The sequence below is a fragment of the Lactuca saligna genome, chromosome 7 (genome assembly GCF_052625555.1).
Source record: "Lactuca saligna cultivar CGN05327 chromosome 7, ASM5262555v1, whole genome shotgun sequence".
In the NCBI taxonomy this organism is placed as follows: Eukaryota; Viridiplantae; Streptophyta; class Magnoliopsida; order Asterales; family Asteraceae; genus Lactuca; species Lactuca saligna.
The window spans coordinates 1,627,147-1,641,366 of NC_136423.1; the positions used below are offsets into that span (position 1 = coordinate 1,627,147).

Sequence of the window (14,220 nt, forward strand, 5' to 3'; positions counted from 1 at the left end):
AAATTAGGGTGAAATATTTGGATTTTTCGGCAGATTTTTCTGTTATCCTAAATTTAAATATGAAAGATATAAAGACCGGCTGTGAAATGTTGGCCATTAGTTTACGCATTAATGCATGTCATCGCGGAGCTTCTCTTGGGAACGCCTGTTGGTTGGGTCGAATCACTTTTAATGATTTTCTATGTCGGTAGTGGGGTTCTCCGATTAGATCGTTTGTTTGTTTGTGATATTTTAAAATATAATCACACATGCTATTTCCATCACAAATTCCCAATCTTTCATCTTTCAAAAAGCAAAGCACACCAATTCTGATCGTTGTATTCAACTACAATCGCTCCTAGGGTTCAAGTTTTTATTTGCTATCGATAAATCGAATTAGAAGAAGAAGATATTGTCAGCAGCAATCCAATGGAGGCAGCTGACTACATAAGAAGACATCACAGGCATATTACCGACCATAAACAGTGCGCTTCAGCCGTAGTCAAACACATCAAAGCTCCCGTCGATATCGTAATTCTCTAGACTAAGCTGCATGCATTTTTGTTTGTTCTATCAGAGGATTATTGAATGGGTATAAATATATGCTACGTCGATCTGTAAGTTCAAAAAAAAATTGTTGATTTATATATGCAGTTTTGGGAGGCTCGGGTTCTGATATATATATATATATATATATATATATATATATATATATATATATATATATATATATATATATATATAAACAAACATCTTTAAGAATTGAATAACGTGGGGTGAGGTGTGTTTATTGCTCTGCTTAATTATTTATACACGATTTCTTCGGTAGGTTGTCTTGTCGTATGTTTGGTAGTAAAATGCAGAGATGTTGGATCGATGTTTCTGGATTTGTGTTTTAGTTTATATGATCGATTGGTTTTGTATCCGGGCTTTAATCTAGTTTAAGCTTAGATAAACAAGTTTTTGGAGAGAATGCATGCATAAGCATAAGCATAACATACGTACCGAATTATATTTGTTTGGTTGGTTTATTTGATTTGATTTGATGATGGTATAATTAGTATGATTTGTCAGGTTTGGTCATTAGTACGGAGGTTTGACGAACCTGAAAAGTACAAGCCTTTCGTGAGCAGGTGCAGGATGTGTGCAGCAGGGGCAGGGGATGGTGTGAGTATAGGAAGTGTTAGAGAGGTGAAGGTGAAATCAGGTCTTCCGGCGACTACCAGAACAGAAAGGTTGGAACTTCTGGATGACAAAGACCACATCCGGGGAATCAAAATTGTTGGTGGAGACCATAGGCTAAAGGTATAATTAGTAGTTTTTACTTCATCACAAAAAAGTTGCAGTGTTTAACGTAACACAGTCTAACTGTATATACATATGTTATTATTCTTTATACATTATGATAGAACTATTCTTCAATCCTAACTGTCCATCCAGAGCCGGAGGTAATGGAAGGAAGATCTGCAGGGAGTGGGACACTTGTGATAGAGTCATTCGTGGTGGACATACCCGATGGCAACACCAAGGACGAAACTTGCTACTTTGTCGAAGCCCTAATCAATTGCAACCTTAAATCGCTTTTTGATGTCTCACAAAGGATGGCCATGAAATCACCTCAACTCACTTAATCTTCTTTACTTTCAACACCCTATCATATCATATATAGCTACCTAGTAGCAGCAGAAGCAGCTCGCTCATTGTTTGCAGGATTGTTCAGTTAGCTCTTTCCTACGAACATTTGGTAGCGGCCATTTAGTTTATATTATGGTGTTAATAAAACAATATGTGGGTTGGGTTGGGTTTGTTTCCCATTATCCTTTTGGGTTGTAATGCATTGATTAATTCCATATTGAATTCAGCAGTTCAATACCAACTCATCATCCGTCTCGATCCACATACCAATCCCATAAATAAACTAACAAATGATGATTCACTGCAAACTAAACATTCATATATCTAAACTAATTTGTGAAAGGAACGGATAAAACACGCAATCTAAAAGCATACGGATTCCTTGAGACAAACCATTTAGACATTTAATATAATTTTAATATTTGATTACAATAAAACATTTTGTGCATGTAGCTCTTGTAAATTGAGTTGTCATCAGGTTATTATTTAGAGAGGTCAAATATAACATTCATGTCATAGACACAATGTTTTTTATACAACACAAAAATGTCACGACATCGATATCATTATTTGTTTACTAATTAACAAGAAAACGACCAAATTAAAACACGATAAATGCGACTAACACACACACACAAAAAAATAACCATTAGTTTATTTAATTAGTTCACAATTGATTGTGCAAAAGACACAAAAAAAAAGCATATTAATATTGTATGAGTTGTGTCGAATTTTGAATACAAACATGACAAAACACGACATCTTGATTTTTACACAAGACGCGCACAAATTCAAATTTCAGTGTTGTGTCAATTATGTTTCGTGTTGTATCATCAACTGACACCTTATTATTCAAAATACATGATAAAAATATCGAACTATTGTTTTTCTTCAATAAGTCATACTTTACATATTTGCATAAGAAGCATAAAAACACATTCTAGCAAAAAAAATGTTTTTAGACTAAGAAAAGGTTGAGTCACCACAATCAACATAATGATTGTACGCTTTTGTAACATTCTAAGTTTCTAATCAATGTAATAATATTGCCATACATGGATTACTTGTTAAATGTTCAACTATCGATGATCAATCGCTAACCATTAATGATGTGTGCGGTTACCATGTTGCAAACGAGGGTTTTAAGTTTGTGTATTTGGGCAGGAGTTTAAAACTACAATTTTTGTTAAAAGTACATGGCTATAAATGAAAAATAATAATAATAATAAATAAAAACATAATAGTCATTTTAATGAATTTTTGCAAATCTATTTAGAACACGGATCTAAGAAAAATATTTAGCTTCCCTTCCATAAGGATAAGGGGCAACTTCATTTTACGTTGATGATATTATAACTCTTTGTGCTTATTTTAAAATGCCACAAATCTCATTTCGTGCATCCACAAATCTCATTTCTTGCATCGCCATTTAGTTGCCTAGTGGGCATTTCAGTTGTTAGTATTCTCGTTGATGATTTGATGGTGCCTAATCAACAATCAAACTACTTAATTAGGGAAAATTCCAAAGAATAGCAACATACCTTACTTTTATGTTTTGATTATTGAAAAAGTTTTATCCACAATAGCATTGTACTTTCTAAACATAATAGTTTAACAAGAAAAAAAATGTTTTAAAAAATAAGAACAAGAAGTGAAAGTAAAGTGCTATATTAGTCAACAAAAAGAAAGTATAATACCATTACTTGCATTTGGCATGTGATTGGGCTAAATACAAGAAAAACAAGGTACTTTCATTTTATTATTTAATATAGCATTTTACTTACCTTTAATCTTCTTTAACAATAGTTCTCATACGAGACTTATTTTTTATTATTCTCCCCAAGGACCAAGGACGGCCTAACATCGGTTTGTAATCAATATTCAAACACTTTAATAGGATTATATATATATATATATATATATATATATATATATATATATATATATATATATATATATATATATATATATATTAAATAAACTATTATGTTATTTTTTGAACATTAAAGTTGTTTATAAATATAGGGAAAATAACTTACAAGCCCAACTAAGTTTTCAAACAGTTTAAAAAACCTCAATTATATTTTGTTTGTTCAAAAAAATCCAACGAACATCACCTTTGTCTGGAAAAACCCAACAAAATTTCCAAACCGTTCAAAAAATCGTAATCATTTTTTGTCTATTCAAAATGTTAAATTCACTGGGTTTTTTTGAACAGATAAAACATGATTGATGTTTTTAGAACGGTTTTAAAACTCAGAGTTGAATAAAAATGTAACATAGTTGAGCTATTTTAGACAAATGTTAAGTTTGTTGGGTTTTTTCGAACAGAAAAAACATGATTGGGGATTTTGAACGATTTGAAAACTTCGTTGGACTCGTAAGCTATCTTCACATAAATATATTCATAGTATTTTAAATGATGTATTGTATTTATATTTGAGAGACTATAAATTTCCACTTCTTTTAGGTGCGTGGTGGAGTGCATTTCACATTTACCATAATTGGAAGGCATGATCCAAGTGGTCCAATACCTTTCACAATTCACATGCATTATGGATATGATATAAAGTGGGTGGGTCCATTATTTATTTTGGAAAATTCTATTGGACAAAACATAAAGAACAGAAACAACATAGTCATACTCAGTAACAGAATCACATACAGAATCACAGAGGAGAATAATAGAATAGCGACTTCATATGGTCCTACAAGCATAGCCGACGTCTCGATCCACCATAATATAGACTTGAACCCCCAACCTCAAGGAGAAAGAACAACACTGGATACCGATGGGCTAAAAGCTCTTTGATGGTACAAAATTTATCTTAATAATAAAATAGGTTTTGTCATGAACAGGTTCTGATAGAATACAAAACCTCTTTTAAAATCCGGTCCAAAATCCGTTTTTTCACGCCGTTGTCGCATTTCTAACACAACTCACAAGCTCTCTATGGTCTCATATTTTTATGGAACATTAAGTTTCATAAAAAAGAAAAAAAAAAAAAACTCTTGTACGTTTAGAATAATTAAAATTCGGTTAAAAAATATGCTCATGTCCTTTGGCTAGTTTTTGGTCATATCAATTCATAATAAGGATAATGACTTAAAAAGTAATATATTTTTCAATTTATACACATTTTATCATTGAGTTTTATTTTGTTTACATTTACCCCTTCAATTTGTTTAATTGTACATATTCAATCTTTATAATCGGTCACTCTAGGTAAACCGGAAAAAATGACTTAATATGATAATATATTTCTCATTTTGTATATTTAATTCTTCATATTTTTTTGCACATTTAGTCCTTTTTTTTTTGTTGCAAAAATAACTCCTTATTTTTGTACACATTCACTATTTATGAACAATTTCTTTAAGTTTTTCTTACAACATCCTACATAGGACAATCATTAATGAAGTGTTTGAGGCCGTTCATACTTATGGCCATTGCAATCTCGATTGTTTAGTGTTTAGGTCTTGTGTTCTAAAGGTCTTAACTTCTTCATACGATCCCAGAATTTAACGATCATTATATCAATGCGTTCGTATTTGAGACTATAATTTTTGTTTAAATTACTCCGGTTAAAAAGTAATATATTTTTACTTATGATTTTACAAAAGACCATTCATACCTACATTCATAAAGAACACATGTATATAAAGAACATAAGTAAAAATATATATTTTTTAACGAAAGTAATCTAAACGAAAGTTGTAGTAGATTTAAGTACGAACGTGTGAATATAAAGATCGTTAAAATTTGAGATCGTATGAAGAAGTTTTGACGTTCAGAACAAAAGACCTAAGTAACCAAGAAACTTAGATTACTTACTTTAAAAAGTACTCCCTCCGTCCCAAAATTATTGTCCACGTTTGACTTTTTAAGTCTCTTTTGTTCAACTTTGATCTTAAGTAATTTACTTTTTATTATATAATTTTTTATGCCAGATATATAAATAGATTGTATTTTAAATATATTTTCATTGTTATAAGTTTCAACAAAAATTATATAACACAAATAAGGTTATTTATGGTCAAAGTTGACATGGAAAGACTTCAAAAATCAAACGTGGATAATAATTTTGGGATGGAGGGAGTAATATATTTTTACTTACAACTTTATAAAAAAATGTTCATACATATATCTATAAAGAACACACGTATATAAATATAGTAAGTAAAAATATATTATTTTTTTAACGGAAGTAATATATACGAAAGTTGTAGTAGACTCAAATACGAAAACGTGAATATAAAGATCGTTAAAATTCGGGATCGTATGAAGAAGTTACGTCGTTCAGAATACAAGACCTAAGCACCCAAGCAGTTGATGAGGTCGCGGTAGCCATAAGCATCAATAGTCCCGAACACCTCATTAATGATTGTCCGACCTAGGAATTAGTGAGAAAAACTTAAAGAACTAGATCATAAGTACTGAATGTATATAAAAACAACAAATAATTATTTTGCAACAAAAAATATATTAAGGACAAAATGTGCAAAAAATATATTAATGATTAAATATGTAAAAAGTGAGAAATATATTACCCTATTAAATCATTTTGTTCGGTTTATCTGGAATAACCGGTCATAGGATTGAATGTGTACAGTTAAACAAGTTGAAGGCAAATGTGAAAGAAAAAAAAACTTAGTGACCAAATGTGTACAAATCGAAAAATATATTACTCATTTAAGTGATGAGTAAATTACACAAATTGGTCCCTGTGGTTTGGGGTAATTTGCTTGCTTGGTCCTTAACTTTTTTTTTTTTAACTTGGAATGTCCTTACTATTTTTGTTTTTATTACGTGATTAATCCCTACTGTTTGTTTTTTATACATTTGATCCCTATCTTACATAAAAATACTATTATTTAAATAGGAAAAAATAATGGGGTAGGTAAGGTAAGGTAAGGTGAGAGGGAAGGGGTAAGGAGTGTTTATTTAAATAAATTTGAAAAATCAATGGCAAAATACTCTTTTTAGGTAAGATATGTACCAATTACATAACAAAAACAAACAATAGGTACCTTCCATTTAAAAAAAAAAGTAAGTTAAGGACCAAACACATAAATTATCCTAAGCCATAAGGACCATTCATGTAATTTACTCTTGAGTCATTATCTCCAAAGTCTAATAGTTTCGGGGTTAACCACTAAACCAACAAAGAAAAAATGATGAAAGCAATAAAATGGTTTTTATATAACAAAAGATGAATTTTCAGCGGGTTATATATATATATATATATATATATATATATATATATATATATATATATATATATATATATATATATATATATATATATATATATATATATACTAGCCGTTTACCCGTGCAAAGCGGCGGGCGACAAATAGTTTGTTTCGACAATTAATTTCTTTTCGATGGAGAATGATTATTTTCAATTCAATCATTAGTTTGTTTTAGGAAACATGTCATATCAAAAATAAAGAAAATTAATGAAATGAACAAATTATAGGGTGTTGAGTATTTATTTGGATGAAAAAAGATTTGGTCAAAACTTTGGAAGAAAAGATTTATAGGAGTTTGTTTAAATTTTAATATTATTTGATTAGTGATTAGTTGTACAATTAGCTTAATGATTTGGACATCTTAAAAAATATTATTATTTTATTCAATCTATTTTTAGAAATAGTGGGATTTGTTTTATAAGATAGTATATATATATATATATATATATATATATATATATATATATATATATATATATATATATATATATATATATATATATATATATATATATATATATATATGACCCTCTAAAGCAAACCCAATTGTGTATATTTATTGTACTCAAGTAAATTGCTTGAAATTGCATCGTCTTTAAGAATTAACCACACCCAATAGCAACCTCATGCTTTAAACCAATTCTCATTTCAAATAATACAATTTCAAACGCAAAATAACAAGGCACCTGATTTTCCGCTGCTAATTGTTAAATCTAGTTTGGCCATCAAAATTTGACAATTAAAATACAAGAAAAAGGAAGGAACTGTTATCAATGGCTAAAATTGAAGTACATTCGTTGCTGCTCCTAGTCCTAGATCCTAACAACAAAACAATTGATCCTAATATGATGAAAATATAGGAAATTGTTAGTTTATGTAAAACATGCTATACTCAGAATAGAAAGCATTGCTAGTATGATTATTCTACTAGCCTTATTTACAATTTAAAAGTTGAAATCATTTAGTTTGATTCTCTATGCAAAATCAAGCAAGCATGTCAACAATACTACATTAAGTCACCATTGTTTCTCAGGGCTAGAGATAGAGATTGTGATGAAGATTGAAGCCATCAATTTTTATACATGGAACTTAATAAAGACACAACTTAACCAGTACTTGATACACATGTGTTAGTGTTGTTGTTTTGCTTATATGGAAAGATAAAGCTCAGGATGGGATGGGATGCCTTCCCCATTAAGTCCTTCCCCCCCAGCAAGTTTGTCATGATTTTGGCAAACATTTTTGGTTGTAGGATTAGAGCAAATATACATGATCAAGACAACGGTTTGCCATCCCTCCTCAAAGACCCCAGACATTGGAGACTTTTGGCCATTTCAAAATGTCAGAAGTCTTTGAGGGAGAGATGGCAAAAAGCTGCCTTAATAGCATCCAAGTTTTCACTTTTCACACAGCAACAACAACAACAAAGACATTGTTTGTTAAAACCCCCCCAAGACCTCCTTGCTTGTATGTTTCAAAATCCCAACAAAACTAAAAAGCAAGAAGCCCTTGAGGGAGAGTTAACAACCATTGCCTTCCAACTAGTCACTCGTTTGTATCTTCATCAAAGAGGCGAGACTCGTATTTATAATCACAAAAATCAGACACAAGATATTGGAGGGACCCATAAATTGACATTAGTCAGTACCAAAGATCCTTGTAGTAACTCTCCATAGGGTCCTAGAATTTGGCTCCTAAGGATAGAGTCAACCCCATTTGGATTGGATAAAGAATAAAAGCATCTAATCTAATAAAGGCATCTAAAACCATATCATTTTGACACATTAATTTTTGTTCCTAATCTCCTCACCACATTTTATCACAACGGGAGGAATCTTGAAAACTGGAACCTGATCTTAAATATAAAAACGCCCAACTAAGTTTTTGACACATTTGGTAATAGGTATAGTACAGTTTTTCACCTTCGCGAATCATCCATGCGGCGGTGTGTTATTATCGGGGGTTACCACGATGTATTGCATCAATCATACGCCCAAAACTCGGAATCTCACACTCACATATTAAGTTTGTCCTTTGAAACTTTTCATGGATCATGAGGCCGATATGGTTTATTTTAATGTTTTACATGAAGCAAAATAAAAATGTTTACAGTGAAAATCCTGGATGCAGTTACTAGTGCCATTGTGCTCGCTTTAGAAAATTGTTTCTGCAAGTGAAATCATATACCCAGGACTGGGAAATATTCAAGATTATGCAAATTTTAATGCTATCAAACATAATTTAACATATCCACCTGTGACTCGATGCAACTCCATTATATGAAAACTGTTGACTGTAGTTCCAGACCTCAATACTTGATTCTCAAATTGTCCAATTCGTCAAGATTATTTCCATAAAGTATCAACTATAACAACAGTTAATATTACAGATACTCAACAGTTGATTCTAAAAAAAGTAGATATTACAAACCAACAAAAAGAAAAACAAACCAATGGAGATGAAAAGTAATGCAACTTTTAATAAAACCCTACTGCCTTTAGTTTAGTGGTTGTACTCCCGAATGAATGCATAGTTGTTGAATAGCTTCATCCTCAATCTATAATAATAACCTGCAAATAATGAGATTTAATGAAGTTATTACCATCTAGTTCCCCCTATCAAATGCCCTTAGAATATAACGAATCACATAGGCAATGAAGGTGTTTGGGTTAAAAAAGGAAGGAAGGTTTTAGTAAACCCTAGGCTAACTTGGCAACACTGTCGGTCCAACTCAAGAAACAAAGCAACAAAGTCCCAACCAACCTACAATCAGAAACACATCTTAAACTAGAATTGACCCTGGTCATACTCTTACGCCCTGGTTGTGAAGTTGGAAGAGAGGATGCAAGCTTGTGTTGTGAATCACTGAATTGTGAAGTAGAGCTGGATATATTGACCCCTGGTAGTAAGTAGTAATAGCACCAAAATTGTTTTCAGGGAAATCATTAATCTCATAATGCTCAGGCAAAGAATCATGCTGCAAGCTCATGGCCAGGTGTAACAGTAACACCAAGTACACCTGGCAGAGAAACACCAGTTTCCTCCTCCTTTTTTCTCCCTTCTAAACTCCAAGTCCAAGTCTTTCCTGATTTGGGTTCATCCCTCTCTTCTCTCTCAGATTCCTCTCCTCCTTTTTTCTCTTTTTCTTGTTACCTGCCATTCTTTAACTCTTCTCCATTTACTCATCCAACTTTCGCTCTTCTTCATTCATAGCTTCTTACTTCTTTTCTTTCTTATCTCAAGAATTTCCATCAGCCTTTTTCGTCCCAATATTATCTTCCTCCGCCTCTTTCTATCTCTATCTCTGACATCATCATTTCCACCACCATTTCGATCCCTCTCACCGTCTCTACGTTTCTCTCTCCCTCTCCTTCTCTCTCTTTTCTTTCTCCTCTGCCTTCTCTCCCTCTCTTTTCTCTCCTTCTCCTTATCTCGGTGCCTCTCTTTTTCTTTGTACTTCTATCCCCAGTACGATCCTTCTCACGATGCCCCCTCTTCAACTCTTCCTCCTTCTTCACATAATCTTCCTTCTTACTAGATTTATGCTTCGACTCTTCCATACTCTAGTTTTAACTCTAAACAAACAAATAAAAAAAATTAAGATCCTTGTAGATAAAAACCCTAATCCCCAACATACAGTAACTATATCAGGTTTTCAAATCACATTATCAATGAATAAAGCAATTAATTTCACATGAAAGAAAGAATATGATGAAATAGAAAGCGATACGGATAACTAAATTACCTAATAAAAGTGCGCCTTTCGAGTCGAAAGAAATTGGATCCCCTTGTTAACCCTAATTTCTTCGAATTTTTTACAGCTTCGTACCTCAAGATCAGAACGTGAGAATCAACCAACCGTGCAAACAGTGACGTAACGACGAAAGAAAATTAGGAGTGGGATTGGAAGGGGTTCGAGGTGGTTATCGGATGCTAATTGCGAAGAAGATGACCCGGTACCGACTCTACGGTATCCACAATTTGGTGAACCCGGTTCATGGATCCAGTGGACGTGGACGTGGACGTGGACGTGGACTGTGGACGAGTATAGATAACGAGGTTAAAATAGTAAATGCAAAACCTATTTAGTTTGATTAGTGTATTGACAAGATTACACCTATTCATTCATTTTTTTAATTACTAAAATGGGAAGATATTACTAAGGATTTCATCACAAGGCTTCCCAGGACTGCACGGAGAGTGGCTTTGATTTGAGCCATCGTGGATCGGTTAACCAAAAGTGTCAATTTTATACCGATCCAAGAGAGCATCTCGGCCGAGAAGTTGGTCAATATCTACATTCGAGAGGTACTAGCTCGGCACGGAGCGCCAGTCTCAGTGATTTCGGATCGAGATATGCGGTTTATTTCCAGATTCTGGAAGAAGTTTCACGATGAGTTGGGTACTCATCTGCACTTCAGCACTGCTTTTCACCCACAGACGGATGGTCAGAGTGAGCGGACCATCCGGACTCTGGAGGACAAGCTACAGGCATGTGTTTTAGACTTTGGAGGTAGTTGGGATACTTACCTTCCTTTGGCTGAGTTCTCCTATAATAACAACTATCATGCGAGTATTGACTGTCCTCCTTTCGAGATGTTGTATGGGAAGAAGTACAAGACCCCAATATGCTGGGGTGAGGTTGGTCAGAGGGTCATAGGGAGTACCGAAGTGGTACTCAAGACTACAGAGAGGATCCAGCAGGTTCATAGCAGGCTTCATATTGCTTAGAATCGGCAGAAAAGTTATGTCGACAAGCATCGATCGGAACTGGAGTTCCAGGTCGGGGATATGGTACTCCTGAAAGTGTCACCTTGGAAAGGCGTCATTCGATTCAGGAAGTGTGGCAAGTTGGTCTCTACGTACATCGGTCCTTTTAGGGTTACGGCCCGGGTGGGCAAGATGGCATATATGCTAGATCTCCCAGCCGAGCTTAGTCAGATTCATAGCACCTTTCACGTATCCCAGCTACGGAAATGCTTGGTAGACGACTCTGCAGTGGTACCTCTCGAGGATATTCAGGTGGATGATAGTATGAACTACATCAAGCGACTGATAGCCATTCCAGATAGGAAGAAGAATGCGTTGGGGAACAAGGAAGTAGAGGGGTGAAGATGTAGTGACAGCACCGCAAAGGCTCGGAATAGACTTGGGAGCCGAAGGATGAGATGAGAGAGCACTATCCCGATTTATTTTCAGCAGTGGCAACGACTTCGAGGACGAAGTCTAATTCAAGTGGGGGAGATTTGTAGCATCCAGGATTTTCCATGTATTATTATTATTCATCCTAATTGAAGTGGGGTGTGGTTTGGTTTGGGCTTTGACCTTTGGGCCTTGCTAGTGGGCCGAGGAAGCTATGTACGCGGGGCGTACATTGCCATGTACGCGCAGTGTGCTCGTGGAAAGGAAGCGCGGAGGCTAAACACGTACGCCCAACGTACCAGGATTACGCCCAGCGTACGTGTGCAGCTCTTTAAACCCTAAAATTTAGGGTTTACTCCCTATATAAAGAACATCACCCCTATTGTTCAGCCTCCCTTCACCCTCATACAGCCTTCACGAAAACCCTAGCCTACTTCTGTGTGTTCTTGTGATTTGGGAGCTATTTGAGAGTTGGTGGTGTAGTTTTGGTGCTTTGGGAGAGGAAGGAACTTGAAGAAGGAGCAAGGATCCACCAAGAGCTTGTAGATCCAGAAATTAGCACCATGTTTGACTTATTTGAGGTATCAAGTTCCATCTTTAGCCATTATATTCTTAGATTTGTTTATGGGGAGTGTTTAAAGTTACTTTTGGACTCAATTGTTGAAGCGTCTTGCATCTTAATGATTTCAGACCATAATAGTTGTCCTTTTGGGCTCTTAAGGGCACTAAGAGTCATAAAAATCGAACCTTGGTGGTTAAGCCACATCCATGCAAGTGTTTGTGGGTCTTAAAGTTTGTTAAAATGACCAAAAACATGTTTTAACCCCAACCTTGCATACAAGCACATAAAGTTCATGACTTTATGGTTTAGGAGGTCTAAAAGAACACGGATCGGCATTTTGGACGTAAAGACTTAACAGATTTAGTCATAATTGAACTCCCAAAGAAGATGGCCAGTACGCTGGGCGTACTCCCTAGTACGCCGCGCGTACTGGGTCAAACTCCCCGTCTTGGTCAAGGCCAGCGTACGTGCCGGGTACGCCGCGCATACGCATGCATATTTGGAAAATTGGGGTTTTGGTCCCTAAGAGGATGGGCCTGGACTTTTTGGCCCCATGGCCCACTGTGAAGTATCATTTTGGACTTAGGAATATGGAACTAGAGTATTGGGCCTTTTTGGGCCAAGATTGGGCCCTTGAGAATTATTATATTAGACTTGGGAGTTTTTGGGCCTATTTGGGGAAAATAAGGTTTAATTCAGAAATTGGACAATGAGTGGGCCCTTATGTAATCCTTAATGGATCGTAAGAGAGCTGGGCTTGATAAGCTAGAATTAGGACTTAAGCATGTCCCAATTGAACCGAATGGGTAAAACGGTCATTTTACCCTGAGTAGTATTATAGACTTTGATTGAGTGTTATGTGTCTCTGATAGCCGGGAGTCATCAGAGCAGCTGTTAGAGATTTCCTCCGCAAGGTTCGACACGCAGTTTACGAGGCGAGTTACCTTCCAGTAGAAGTGGGTCTAAGGCACCAAGGCCGATCCACTAGTAGTTGATTATAGTTGAGATGATTGTCTCTGTGATAATTTGTAACATCCCCAAAATCACGGCCAAAAAAGACCGGTTTTGTTTATACTTTATTTCAAAATCAGAGTAACCTTTTAATAAAAGAATTGCGGAATTTGTCCCAAAACAATAATATGATAAAGAGTTATCAAAAGCATTTCCTTAGAAATGTATTTCATTAAAAGATTCGGGATGTCATGTTCGATACAGTACATAAGTATAAACAATACGATATAAGCCTTACTACATTATTTCATATCTACAAGCCTATATCTGTAATCCCTCATCCCAACACATCACAACTATGCTCAAGCGCCACTACCTGTAATACATAAAATTGAGTAGGTCAGGCTTGGGAGCCTGGTGAGCACATAGGGTTTTCAACCCACAATAAATAAGGTTATTAATTTCATCGACCAACAATAACCCGATTACCTGATCCCGTTATCCTCACATTACGTCCCTAAACACCTATCATAAGGGACCTATCCTAAGGATCATCATCGGGATGGACACTACTGCTAAGGGGGTTCCTCAACAATAAATGTCCTAAAGGCAAACATGAGGGGGATGGAGTACACCGGTGAACACATCGTTCACAGACACCTACAGGTTGCGAGCCTGCCACTGTTCTACTGGAC

The 14,220-nt window shown here is 34.9% G+C and overlaps 1 long non-coding RNA gene and 1 pseudogene across 2 annotated transcripts; one reads left to right on the plus strand and one right to left on the minus strand.

Moving 5' to 3' along the window:
* Nucleotides 1-354: 354 nt before the first annotated feature.
* Nucleotides 355-1,771, plus strand: LOC145004921 (abscisic acid receptor PYL9 pseudogene; annotated as a pseudogene). The gene is made up of 3 exons (XR_013662463.1): nucleotides 355-510; nucleotides 1,054-1,284; nucleotides 1,389-1,771. The product of XR_013662463.1 is annotated as an abscisic acid receptor PYL9 pseudogene (transcript).
* Nucleotides 1,772-9,197: 7,426 nt separating this feature from the next.
* Nucleotides 9,198-10,887, minus strand: LOC145007534 (uncharacterized). The gene is made up of 2 exons (XR_013662988.1): nucleotides 10,616-10,887; nucleotides 9,198-10,445 (listed from the first exon to the last, which is right to left on the minus strand). It is a non-coding gene; the product is annotated as an uncharacterized LOC145007534 (long non-coding RNA).
* Between the last annotated feature and the right edge of the window lie 3,333 nt (nucleotides 10,888-14,220).